Below are 14,764 nucleotides of genomic sequence, written 5' to 3' on the forward strand. Positions count from 1 at the left end.
TGTGCAAAATATTCATATATAGTGTAAAAGCTCTCTGCTATAAGCCCTTAACTAGTCTATAACAAAATGTAATCTAGTTTCAATCAATGATAAATTAATAAGAAGATAATAATGCAAACACATCAACGAGAAAGTCCTTTCATAACTTATTCAATTCTACTTAATAATTTACGTTAGAATCAATCGATTGAACCCATTTCTGCCACCTCTTAAAACTATTTAATACAGTTAAAAAAATATTCAAGAATATTAGTTTTCTAGAACAAAATAATAATAACAAAAGGAACCCTAACAACGAGTTTTCGATGAAAATAAAGTTGATAAATTATCAAGAATTTTAAGAAATTTCAGGTTATGAATTTTGTAAGAAAAATCTCAAAAGAAAATTGGGAAAATTATGAAATTTAACGTTGAAACTCTTAAATAAAACTAATTTAAATGATAAAAAATATACTTGTCTAACAAATGCTGCTCTTACGATTTTCATGAAAAATCGTTCAAGCAGTTTTGTTTAAAAATTAAGACAGATTTTTAATCATTTAAAAATTCAACATTTTTTATAGTAGACTGATTTTTTTTGGGAATTAAATTGATTATAGTATAATACGGAAATAAAATAAAATAAAATAAATTTTATAGAAAGAAAAATCATTTTTAAAATTCATCTAAAATGTATTTAAAATGGAACACCCGTTGTAAATGGGTTAATGAGGAAAATTCGCATGATACTTTATGAGAACCTGCACACATGCTACATTAAATAAGTGCATAGTAATTTACTTATTCATTTTTCCATGCTTCAATGTATACGTTGTAAGTGATTTATTTTTATCAGATTGAACCCTTTTGACAGGGTGTTCCAACATGAGTGCATTTATTCCCAAAGGGGAAATGGGTTAATTAAATAATAAAACAGTACCAAGAACCCAATTTTAATTTCCCCACCAGAGGGCCTTTAGCTAATACACCGCCATCTAGTATGAAATTTGTGTTGTCAAGCAAAACTGGCACTAAATCATTTTCTAATAATAAAAAGAATGATCTCATAGAGTCAGTAAATTATTTTGAAATTCTTCCACGATTTATTAGCTGGCATTTAGTATACCTTTCCTTTCAACTATTATTTTACGACAGTAACACGTTCTAAATTGAATTGTGAAACATTTAGCAGGAAAAGTCCGCGAAAACTCTGTTCAAACGTCCATCTAACTGCCCTGGTCGTGTTGTATTTTTCGCATTTTCCTCTCCGCATGTTGTTGCTGTTTTAATAGTGCTGTGAGAGCTGACCGAGTGCTCTGAACTCTATACACTGTAATGTCGGTAATTGAATTAAAAGAAAAACCTTGTGTGACTGCAGGAAAATTGGGGACACCGCTGAAAGAATTCAAAAATGATGCTTAAAACTGCAGGAAGGAATGACCTTTACTGTACGGCAAAGTGCACCGTGCAAAAATTGCAGGTAGAGAGGAGACATTTAGAGGCCTAATTAGATACTAATCATAGTTGGGGACAACGGTATATAATGGGCGAAGAAATGACCATAAAATAAATAAAATAATCTGTGTGGAAAACAAGTTTCTTAGTGCCAAGAAATTGCCTTTGAGACACTCCAACATCACACCGTCTTCTATGGTGAACGCCGTAATATGCACACACATTTTCATATGAATGGAGTGTGAGCAAAAAAAAACTGCCGCGCACATAAATTGAATTTCAAATGTGGTTCAATCTTGCATAATCATAATGCAGAGTAATACAACAATTTAACCACATTTTATTTCTCACTAAAAATACATCATATGTCTTGTCTTTTCAATCCAGCGCGCGTAGTTCAGCACGGTGGAAGGAAAAAAAAAAGAGATTATAACCCACCAATTTACTGATTTATTTACGTGATATTGTTGAAGGAAAGTTTTATTCTTTGTGTGGATTTTCTATTGATTTCTTGAAGTCACCTTTAGTGAGTAAGATATCAGGTAGATGTAGGTAAACAAATACTTTTATCGATAATTCTGAGAATGATTCATGATAATAAAAATCTACTAAGCAAAAATTGTAAAAAAAAAGAAACTCTGTTGAATGAGGATTAGTTTTGTATTTACTCAGCGGATATATACATATATATTGTATATTTTATTTTGATAAAATACCACAGAAAATGATTCAGAGAATATTGTGAGATAAGCTGGTGTTTTTGAGAGCATTTTAAATTAATTAAATTCCGCAAATTCCTCAGAATGTATTTTGTTTTTCATTCTTAGATATTTCTGCGTAAAAACCGCAAAATAATAAAACTATAGCTTAATAAACTCTGCGGAAAAATTGACAATAAATATTTCCATATAGATAGTGCGGTGTTAAATACAAAATAGAGTTTTCAGGGATTTTTCACTTAGAATGATCAAAAAAATTAATCAAAAGGACTTTTTAATTAACATAAAAAATTATGGAACAAAATCCTATGCAAATTGATTCAAAGTATAGCCTGTATTTAATCCTTATTTGATCCCAAGGATCAATGTTAAGACGTCAAAAACAATGAAGAAGACATGAAGCAAAATAAAACAATTTATGTATTTCTGTGCCTTGATTCTAATATGATATGCAATTTTTCTACGTTATTTATGAAACAATTTTTATACTTTTCATCTAACAATTAGTTTTCTTTTTGGGTTTTTCCTGCACAAAAATATCACAGAAATATCTTCTCAAAAAATTCGAGAGAAGTGCTCAGTTTCATATCAGAATTTACCTACTAGAATGGAAATAAAAATTAATTTCGATTGCCTCATAAAAACCAAATTCTAAGGCCTTGTTATGATTTATTGAAGGAATTTTAGGTTAGTTTTCTTTGGATTATAAATTTAGTTAGCTTCTTAAGAAGCTACCTATAAGGACATGAAAATTTGAAAATTTTTAGTCTCACAATCAGGGAATGCGACTAAAGGCTCCAACAGATGGACGAGAATTTCCTCGTGCGGTGCGGCGCGGCGAGGTTTTCGTGGCCCATCGTCGCTTCGGATTGGCCGAAAAACGTTCTCGCACGGTGCGGTGAGAGTGTGTGAGCCATCTCTCGCTTCTGATTGGCCGAAAACCTCGCCGCACCGCACCGCACGAGGAATTTCTCGTCCATCTGTTGGAGCCTTAAAACTATCCTTAAAAGCATTTTTTTTTAATTTTTTAAGTTTTGTTTTGAATTAATTTTCTTATGAAATAATAATTTATTTTTCTTCTTCATCTCGAGAATGCAACACTGGAGCATGAGGGAATAAAAGAAAAATGCTCTATCGCATTAGAATAGAACTAAAAATTAAATTTTAAGAACTTCGAACATAACTACATATACTAAAAAGCTTTTGTATTGAGTAGCAACAGATTTAAGCTAGTTTTCTTACTCGTTATGTTAAAGAAAATGCAGAGAAATGAAGCAAGAAAATATATCTTACAAAAGAAATTAAATTTAAATACAAAAACCCCGAATAAAACTAATCCAATAAGCATTTTTTCTTATTAAGTTTCAAGACTTTAAGGCTGGTTTACTTAAAAAAAAAAATAATTCATATTTTTTTCTGCTTATACAATTTTTTTTGCAATTATGTATAAAATTAAAAAAAAAACGTATCAAATTATTCATTGCACTGCATGAAGGATAAAGGATATGATGTTCATGATAAATTCACAGGAAGCATCAAAATTTGAAAACTTTATCTCTCCTCTTGCAATCCATATCTCTCCCCAGGGAGGAAGTTGGTATGGAATCTCCATGAAAAATTCATTTGAAATAAATTTTCCACCAAATCCCCAAAAATCCATTACGCCATCATCAGCATGCTCTTGTGGGAAAATGCCAAGAAAATTCACGAAAGGAAGTGAGCGTTACATACAAGAATAATTTCACATACATACATACATAGCACATTGCATAGAAAGCAGTTATTATGTTGGTTTCTTGGAAGGAAAAGAAAACTTCCCCCATAGCATGTTGTGTGGAGTAATTTTCACCCAATTTCAACTCATTTGATGTGGTAGAGTTAGAATTCATGTAATTCTAGTCATTTGCAATCTCACCCTGAGCATTGAGTTTCATTAAACACAAAATAACCCCGGATTTTATCTTTTCACCAACCATTGGGCGTCTGTTTGTTTCTTCTCCATTTCATCCAACAACAAAATATACCCACATGTGGTGCGCATGGTCTTGAAATTTGCATGTTAGAGAGAAAACATCCCCATCATTATCATGTGGGACTTGCTGTCTAATCTTGAACTCTATAGCTGCTCTATACTAATTTAACAGTCGAGACAGCAAAAACATTCAACGATGGAGAATCGTAAGCAAAGAAAAGGAGGAATTTTTGCAAGAAAAAAATATTTGTCTGAAATCTCAAGAGAAATTCAAACTTCTCCGGGGGGATTTCTTGTTTTTGCTAGACTTCCAACCAAGTGATTGATTCTAGCTAATAAGAATGGCGTTATGTGATGAAGAAAAGTCTGTTGTATTAGAAAATCATCACCTGGGCGGAACGCAGCGTTGAAAATTGAATCAAATTCTCCCGATTACCGCAATAATGATAGCAAACGGGTTAAAATAAAAAATATAAGAAACCAAACGAGAAGGTCAAATAACGTATCACAAGCTCATCGTCTTCTTTTCTTTTCTGTCCATCCGCAGCCAAGTCCGCGGCTCGATGACCATTTGCATGATTCACTGAATTAATATTCAAGAAAAGAAAAGAATAAAAAAAAAACATACCAACAAAAAGAGTCGGAGATAGAGAGATGAAAACCTTTTTCCACCACAACTTGGGAAGAGTCTTCAGAGAAAATATCATTAATTTTGGAGACGAACGAGGGCTAATTTGTAAAATGAAATCTAGATTATTAAGGCCTAAATAGTGTGAGAAGTTTATTCTTTATTAGAAATTCTTGTAGATTGTTTTTGCATTAAAGAGCTCATTTTGAAACATTAGATTTTTGGGTGTTCTCAATTTGATGCAATTAAGATAAGCAAAATTAGTGCAAAGAGGTTAGATAAGAGTGATAGAACTAGGGCCTAATAGGGCTAACAGTTTAAAGTTTACGTAATTAATTCTTATGTGAATTTTAGTTTGAAATTTTTGGTATGCTTTAAAGCTCACTGCGACCTTTATTATTTCAGCCAAAAACTCCAAAGTTAAATAACAAAAACATTTTTTGCTTTGATTTATTTATTTTTCAAAAGACTTTAATTATTTATTAACATTTTTAATAATTTTTTTCAATATTAAATATTTGCTGACAAAACGATATCCTTCGCTGAATAAAAATAGAAATGCTGATAAATTGTGAAAAATTATATTTCATAAAAACGAAATATTGGGCCTTATTCAGCGACCAAGAAACCCTTGAAATTCGCTTGAAATCTTGAAATTTCAGTACAAAATTTAAAGATTTCAAGAGTTTCTTGGTCGCTGAATTAGGCCCATTTTCCCAGTTTTTTTTTTAAATTATTAACTATTCCCTGAAGATTGGAAAGGTCAAGAAGACTGCCTTTTTATATATAATTTATTGCTCATCATAAGAATTGTTGGCTGACAAATTAACAGTATTTGCTTACAACATGGATTGTGCTGTCAAAATGAATTAACTTCATACTACTTGCTGACACAATAAATTATTTCTTTTTCCTTAAAAAAACTAAAACTTATTTATATGTGTTGAAATATTGGCTGACAAAATAAACAATTTTCGGATAAAATCATTTACTGGCTGACAAAAAGTTATTGAAGAAAAAATATAAAATTTGGTAATAAAAGAAACTACTTGCTGACAAAATTCATTACTTGCTGACCAAAATTTTGGAATAAAAATAGCATTATTAAAATCACAGCTGATTAAAAAAAAACGTTGAATTAGACTGAATTCTTTTGGTAAAGCATTTTTGAAACTACTAATTAGGTTTGCTGACAAAAATTAACATTTGCTGAATAAGACAAAAAAGGAATTACATTTACCTATAAAACCGTACCTACATAATTCTTTAAAAAAAAAAGAATTTCTTGTAGAAAAATATAAAAATGTCTCAATTATGTTGCAATAACTTGTAAATAATTAATGGGTCAGACGGGTTAACTTTTTCGACAAGAAAATGACTCCGAGTATTATACCGGTGTTTAACGTATTAAACGAAGTGTCGCTTAAGGAGTTAATCTTATTTCTAATTTTTACCCCTAAAATTTTTCCACTCATTTCTCACCAAGAAAATGCTTTTCATTGTACTACAATTGAAAATTTAATCACAAAAACTTTAATTTTTAATATTGAGCAACAACGCCCTAAAGTTGAGAGCTTTTCAAGCACAAATGGAACTTCAAAGAAAGCTCGTATTGCCGAAAGGTCAGCTACTGCTTCTGATTCGCTGCCACTTCCAAAATATCTTCAGAGATCGATTTTCCTCAACAATAAGTGACTTTGTCAATCACAGGCGGTATGTTCTTTTATTCATTTAACACAGTGGTGTCTCAGCCCACCATTCGGTTCGAAAAATATAATTCAAGGTTCTCCGTTTCATGGGTCATCCAAAAATGTTCTGCATTCAATCCAATACTTAATTGAACGTAATCAACCGAATAATTAATTGGAGTGTGTGTGTGAAAGAAATGCGTCTTGAAGAAATTGTTGGATTATACCGTAATATGGGGGAAATTCCGCGTGGAAAAGGTCTATCATTAAATATTACGATATAGGTGTTATATGTATTCCGCCAAGGATCAAATGGAATCTTTTTGGCTCAAGCTGAAGGAATAAAAATCAATATTTGATGAATTCTGCTGCCTTCTCCCCTAAATCATCCCGTTTTTATCACGAACACTTTCACTCCAAATGCGTGGCGGGTTTTTATTTAACCCTTAACAAGCCAGGACCTTGGTCCGTGTTTTTTTTTTTTAGCCACAACACTTTTCTCCGGGACTTTTTTATGGGATGTATAAAAAATCTTTCACACAGGGTGTTTGAGTATTGAGAAAACACCCGTGTTCAGGAGAAAACTGGGTGGGTGTCCTTTTCCACATATATATGTATGTATATACAACAGGGACGATCGATAAAATTGCCGCCATTGCATGAGACCATCGCACCAACACCCAAAACATCCTCCCACCCTTCCAAAAAAAAACATTTTCTGCGACTTCTCGTGAATCAGTACTTGTAAATTTGTGCTAATAGCTTAAGTAAATTCTGAATAATAGGAGAATTTTGCTGTATATCCGCGAATACCACCATTTCTTACGGAGAAATATCGGAGAAGAAGAAAAAAAATGTGAGAGTAAACATAAAAAAAACAAAGTTTACAGTACCTAACAAAAAAGGTATTCCATTATGTCATTCGTTGACCGTTTGACGATGCCAAAAATCGATGAAATGCTGTGCCACTCGAATTAATTATCCAAAAAGACGAGGAGATCCAATACGACACACTTTCGGGCCTTTGCTCCGCACAGATTTAACAAGTTTTTATTTTCACGGGTTTTTTCTTAAACCAAAAGACACTAATCACCTTAAGAAACACTTCTACTCCTAAAAAAAAACACTTCTTTTACGGTCTTTTACGGAAATATCATCCGTGAAAGTCCTTTTCACTTTTCTTTTTTTCTTTTTTTTAAATTTAAACCAAGCCTACAAATCCGGACCGGACCGTTTTTTCTTTGCAGTATCCGGGATGAAAATGAGGCACTTTACGAGTCTCCAGGTGAAGTTAATTCAAAAGAAGAATGCTAAATTTCCAATTCTAACGTGAGATTTTTCATAAAAAATCTCACCGAGTGACGTTTCACTTGGGACCAGGATGAACCTGTCAAAAATTTACAGTCCTGACTTCACGCACGCACAATTTTTAAATTTTTTTCGCACGTGAAAAAACGGACAAGACAGGAAAAGAGAACAGTTTTCAATTTAAACAACAAAAAAGGTGATAAAAGCACTTTTGATGTATAAAAAAAATTCTTCTAGACGTACGATACAAACTCACTCATTGCACATTCGCCTCAAACTGATTCCACTCTCCGCGGTTTCATATTACGGTGTCAAGTTGGCTCTCTTTACGCTATAGTGTTGTCCCGTTTTAGCACTACTCACACAAGTAGCTAAACATACAACATTCTTTTGGGAAATTCTTTCAAAAAACGATCTGATTAAAAATTTTTAAAGAAATTTGAACTTGGATTTATATTTCCGTTAAATTTCTTAATTTTTTATCATTCATTATTTAATTTCTTTTAAATATTTCGGCCCTTTGAACGATTTTGCTTTATTATTACTTCTTTTTCGCGCAGACGTACTCCAAGACAATGTAGAAGAGAGATAACATTATGTGAACAGGTAGTACGATCCATGAAACACATATAGGAATGAAAGAGATAAATAAACATTTCAGCACACAGAGAGATGAATCTCTTGGACCGAATATGTACTCCTCAGCTTCTTTTCCTTCTTTTCTAATGTAACGCCAAGGGGCCACGTCCAAGTGAGATGCGTTGTAGGTCACAAAACAAAGAATGGTGCAAAGTATCGTTTCGTCTCGCTCTGGGGCAAAATTGAAATTGAAACTGAATTTATGGAGACATTGCGGAAAATTGCTTCAAGGATCGTCTGGAGACAAAAGAAAATCGCATCTAATGAGAATCTCTCACCTGCATTCACATAAAGTTCTCAAGTCAAACACCTCTGCAAGACCTCTACGAGACCTCTCTCTGTAAGACATAATTCTTAACACTTCAAACGCCATGCGAGTCATTTCCTTGAAAAGCGACAAATATTTTTTAAATAATTTTTTTTCAAGCAATAAAACATTAAAATGTCAAAAAACAACACTCGCTTTCATTATTTATTCCTCCATGTTAAAGCATCGTAACAGCAATTAAAATTTCATGATCGTTTTTATTCGCACACTGCACAAAAAGCACTGTTGGTCAGCGAAGAGCATTAAAAATTCATTTTTGTTTTAACAAATAAATGAAGCTGTATAAGAAAAATCACAAATGAAAAATGTTGAACTTATTTTATTAGAGATTTATTAGCTGGTGTACCTCATACGTTTTTTTTGCTGCTTTAAAACCCTTTCGTAAACCTAGGGTCATGTTCTGCGGAAGACATGAAACATTGCGTGAAACATTGCATTTTCTTGAATATCTCAACATGAGACATTGAAACATGCAATCTTACTGAGATATAAGTCTGTAGGTGCTCTCAGAAGACATTTTTCTTTGCCAAAACGTCTTCCTTGGCATCTTGTAGGATAATTTAATACATTTCTAACTTTGCAAATTTAACAAATTTATTTAAATTCAGGAAAATATAATGTTTCAATTTGGGGTCATAGTATGACCCAATGCACGTCAAGAGGTTAAATTAATTTAATTTTACTTCCTATTAGGCCTCTGAGAGCACATATAGAAGTCAATCATAACGCGTCCAGTTATAAGAGTTGGTGTCCCACAACGTATAGAAGTTTGTTTATGCGATGTAATACTATTTGTGAGCAGAATTAGTAGGCAAAGTTGATTTTTTTGGGAAATTCAGCAATTTGATGCATAAAAATGGTCATATCTCTAGTTCTATAACACCTACAGAAATTTCGTGACTAGTTTTGGAAAGGTCCTGAAATAAGCTATAATATGATATATATCTCAGTGATTTTCAAGGTCACCCGTAGAACACAAAATGGCGGATTTTTGTTTCACAAAAAGAGTTTTTCGCACTTTTCGTCCTGAAGAAATGGTTCTAGAGGTTTCTGATGTTTTAGAAACTTGTAGATAATTGCGAAACCTTTAATTTGATACCAAGTTGAGTCAAATCGGGCAAGCGGTTCAAAAGATATGGTGCTTAGAACTTTTCAAATGCAAGAATTTTTCAAATATCCATATCTTCTAAACGGCGACATAGATTTTCTTCATTTTCGGACTGGTGAAAGATATTGAGTCAGGCCACAACATATCAAAATTTAAAGAAAATCGATGATGGGGATTCGGAGATATTGCCCCTTAAAATTAGGCAATTTTTGTTTTTGATTTTAGCGCCTCTTGCGGATGTTTTTGGAACTTGGAATGTTCTAGACAGTTGTAGGGCTTCCCAATACCTTTCATTTGACACCAAGATGGTTAAAATCGATCAAGCCGTTCTCAAGTTATATCGAAAAAACACTTTTTGCTTTAGACCGCCATATTTGCTAAACGGCTTGACCGATTGTCAAGTATGAATTGTTGATGAAAACGTCTCACTGAGCCCTATAACATACTAAAATTTCAGACCTCTAGCTATAAGGGAACTGATTGACGGTGTTTCAAAATGGCGGACGGCGGCCATCTTGGATTTTAAAAATGCGAAAAAATGAAATTTTACACCCACATTTCTATAGAAAACTTCAAACCGGAAGTCTCTATCTGTTACCGTTCTTGAGCTATAAGGCAAAATGTGGAGTCCGGGCCGGCAGGCCGGCCGGCAGGCCGGCCGGATCAAAATTTTTCCACCACCATTTTCAGAATGTGGGTTGTCTAAAACGTGCTCATACTAAGTTTGAGCCCGATCTGAGGTGGTCGGTTTTTCCGACGATTACAATACTTGGTGTTGGCCACGAAGTGGAACACCAACTAATAACTATCAAGAACAAAAATAATGTTTCCAACGCAAAAAACTTAAGTTTTAGCATAATCAATCCTTTCGTGTCCACTCTGAAACATAAAGACCGTAAAACATTAAGCTTAAAGGTTTTCTTTAATTTATTTCGAATACAAAATTAACGTATTATCACGTTGTTTGTCATGAAAATTGATCGAATTCTCATAGAAGAAAATTAATAGATAAAGTACTGGGAAATTATAATGTTTCATATTTTGGTAAGAGTACGGCCAATTTGTCGTTAAAGGGTTAAGAACTGACAAAATAAATTATTAGAAGCAAAATTGTTAGATTGGGTTGATGTCAAGCCAATAGTTCTTAAAGTGTTAATTCTTATATTTCCGATATGTTTTTTTAGCCTTTTGATTTAAATGGTAAATAGAGATTAACACTGTTAACCCTTTGTGACCACTAGACACATTTTAGAGTGTCAAAGTGTCTGATTTTCAATGTAAAGCTTTATAAAAAAAAAGAAAATAAACTTAAAATAATCTTTAAAAAAAATTATCGGAATTACAAAACCATTTCATCATTGTTTTTTTTCCACTTCTTGAGCATCAAGCATATGCTTCATTTAATACTTAGGCTTTTTTTTCATTCTTCTTGAGAAAATGTCCAAAATTTTAGCAATATATGCTACACAAGACTTTTTTAACATCCATCGGCATCCTTGTTCTCTATTTAATATATAAGCTACCTATATTAAGCTCCTGTTGTCGATGTTTCTGATTGTATCAGAAGCCAAAATATACAGTTGCTCCATCGATTTAAGCTTCATTGGTGGTCATCCTGTCATACTATCCAGAATGTGGCTCTGCGTCTACCTGCACGAGGCCACCAAAATTCTTATTTGAAAAACAGAGCAAATCTTGACATCAATATGAGAAAAAAGCAATTTAATGTTCTTACCATCGATCTATTAAAAAACCATGAGTCAAGACCATGATGTGCAGAAAAAAATCCATCACTTGGCTTTTTTTGGGGCGCAAGAAATGTAAATTGAAGTGTAAGAATCAAGAATCTTTTTTTTTCAACCTCCAAGCATTAGGCAAAAAAAATCCAAACTGTTTGTTCTCAAGTTAAAATTTCTTTGCCGCAAGAATTCTGTCATAGTTGAATTGATTCAGCGGTGTGGAGAGTTCTTTGTGGATTTCTCTTCTGGGGGAACTTCTTTGCGTTTTATGTGTGGTGTCTCTTTGGCAAACACGTTCGCCCACTCGTGCTCGCAATCAGTTCGCCACCTCTCCATGGCGACCTGAGCACACGCACCAACCAATAAATCCCACTCGCGCTTTTATTTATCTTCCCTTCGTCTCACAACGCGGGAAACGGTGGGCATGAGGAGGATTGGAATTCACTTTGGAGATTCATCCTCGAGTGTCGCGCCAAAATGGTCCGAGACGCGTTTCCCCCTTTGGGACGGTAAATTGATTTTCCCACGAAGCTCCTCAGGCAAATTTAATCAGCCTCCGTCGAACTTTTTTTTTAATTCCTCTTCCATATTTACCCAGTCCTTGCCGAAACTGCCCGAAGGAATTAAATTTTAAGGATTTTTTGGGTGGGAAAAGCTCTCGGAAAAATTCAATTGGAAAGCTCCCTTAAATAATGATTTAATTAGCATAGTAGAGCCTATTTGTTCTTATTCTGTTTCAAATTCTTTAATTTAGAGATAATTTAAAAAGGAGTTTAGTCACTTTAAATCAATTACATGAATTTTAATTTACTTTTTTTTACATAGAGCATACACGTCACTGCTCCAATCGATGATCTATTTCAATCAGAATTTTAACGTTCAGCATAAAAACATAATTAAACTAAAAGCATTTAATATTATTCAATTAATATCCCATATATAGCTCAAATATTCGTCTACTGTAAAATTTTGCTCATATAGTGATAATGAATTAATATTAAATTAAGCTACCAAGCTAAATAGTGAAATACGTCATTTATTGAAGCATTGATGCATATGATTTATGTATAGGGGAGACCGGGGCTAATAAAGTCACTTAAGGGTTTGGAAAAAGCCTAAAATATCATATTTCCTAGCTAGATAGAACAAAATGGTCTGAGAAAAAGTTTTTTTTTTTTTTTTTTTTTTTTTTTCGCCACCCACCCACCCGATGCGAAAAAGGCCCTCATTCGTAGAATATTTGAGGCCGCGGTCAAGCAATTGAATCCTGAAATTGTAACAAAAAACATACAAAAGCGTCACACTAAACATTCATACCACTCTCTTCTAAGAACTCAACTAAACCCCACAGTGCTTGCTCGTTCCTATCAACTATGCATCTGCGAAGAAAAACAGAACTTCGTGTAGTACTATCATTTGATACCGGAACCACAATTCTTTGCCTACCTAGGGAATATTTAGAACAGTCAAACAGTGCGTGATCAATGTCTTCTACGACTCCACATACATCACATAGCGCGGTCTCTACAATGTTAAATCTGCCCAGATGCGCAGCAGTTCTTGTATGGCCTGAAACAAGTCTAGATATTTTTACAATCACATTGCGTTTCATGTCCCATCTGTCTTTAAACCAAGGATTTAGTGAAACTTCAGACAATATCGAGAAACAATGCCTACCCTTATCACTTTCCCTCCACATGGTTTGCCATTTCTCAATTGCTTTCTCCCTGAACTTAGCGTGCCAATCACCTGGCATGACTTCAGTATCTTGTTCTGTTGGCAATTCCGTGGCATTTCTTGCGAGCTTATCTGCGATTTCATTGCCCGGTATACGTGAATGTCCAGGTACCCATAGAAACCATACACTCACGCTGCGATTTTCGAGAGAACTTATTAAACTTACTATACGAGCTAGTAGTTTGGATGTTCGATCCCCTGATTGCTTGCATGCGTTCTTCACAGTCTCAATTGCGGACTTACAATCAGTTATAATGCAAATCTTCGGCGCGTCAACCACAGTCTCAACTGCACGTTCTAGAGCCAATACAAAAGCCATTAATTCTGCAGTGTAACTAGAGGATGGGGTTTTCAATCGAATCGTATTTTGCCATCGTGAACGTTCTTCAAAGGCTGCAGCCCCTGCAGATTCATTCAACAGTGAACCGTCTGTATAAAACAAAGGAGCATTACCAAATTCCCTTCGGTTTAGAGTTTCGTACAGGTAGTGCTGAGACACATTTGCTCGTAGCTCCTTCTCAATATCTTTGACGCATTCCCACACATCGAAACAGACATTTACGCTGACCTCATTCACGATAGAAGAAACAGGGTTTCCCCATACGTTCTCAACAGTTAAGCCCATACTTTCAATAACTCTAGTGATTTTACAAAGTCTGTTGTTAGGATCAAGAGAATTAAGAAGTGTCAGATCAGCCCAAAGGGTTGGCTGGTACTGTAGCGCACCTGCGAAAAATCTTGTGTTCAGAAACTCATATCTTAAACTAAGTGGCATAACACCAGCTATTGCTTCAAGACTAAGTGTGTGAGTGGACACCATGATTCCCATGCACATTCTAAGAGCTTTCCATTGAACTCTGTTCAGTTTAAGCATATGCCCTGCAGCTGCCCCTGCAAAAGCAATGCTACCGAATTCAAGTACTGATCTTATAGTTGTCTTATACAGGATCAACATGTTTAAGGGGTGTGCTCCCCATTCGAATCCTGCTACGGCTCTGAGAAAATTAATCCTCAAGGTGCATTTAGATACCACTTCTCTGATATGTGCTGCAAAACGGCATTTTCTGTCAAATATAACACCTAAGTATCTGAACGATGTTACACATTCAAGGGTTCTATTCTCAATGGATACTTCGAGTATTGGATCTTGATGTTTCCTTGAAAACATCATTGATACGGATTTTGACACAGACAGCTTAAGTCCAAGCTCTCCTAATTTCGTGTAAATTCTCTGACCTGCTTCATTCAATGTAGATTCAATACACTCTTCGTTCCGTGAGCTTATGCCAATCATTATGTCATCCGCATACTGCAACATGAAACCCCCCGGCGGCAGAACAGAATCGAGTTCGTGTACATATATGTTGTATAGTACTGGGGAAAGCACGGACCCCTGTGGAAGACCTCTTTGACCAACTCTTTTCGCAAGGATAGTATTGTTAACAACAAAACTGAGGTGCTTTT

General features: G+C 34.3%; 1 protein-coding gene across 4 annotated transcripts in view; it reads right to left on the reverse strand.

The window, feature by feature from the left end:
• Positions 1–8,036, reverse strand: part of LOC129795835 (SH3 and multiple ankyrin repeat domains protein 2) — a 61,107-nt gene extending 53,071 nt beyond the window's left edge. For all 4 annotated transcript variants that reach the window (XR_008751155.1, XR_008751154.1, XM_055837334.1 and 1 more), the window contains exon 1: positions 7,335–8,036. The gene's annotated coding sequence lies outside the window, so the exon portion shown is untranslated. The remainder of the gene's footprint in view (positions 1–7,334) is intronic.
• Positions 8,037–14,764: the final 6,728 nt, after the last annotated feature.

The sequence above is a fragment of the Lutzomyia longipalpis genome, chromosome 4 (assembly GCF_024334085.1).
Source record: "Lutzomyia longipalpis isolate SR_M1_2022 chromosome 4, ASM2433408v1".
Taxonomy (NCBI): Eukaryota; Metazoa; Arthropoda; class Insecta; order Diptera; family Psychodidae; genus Lutzomyia; species Lutzomyia longipalpis.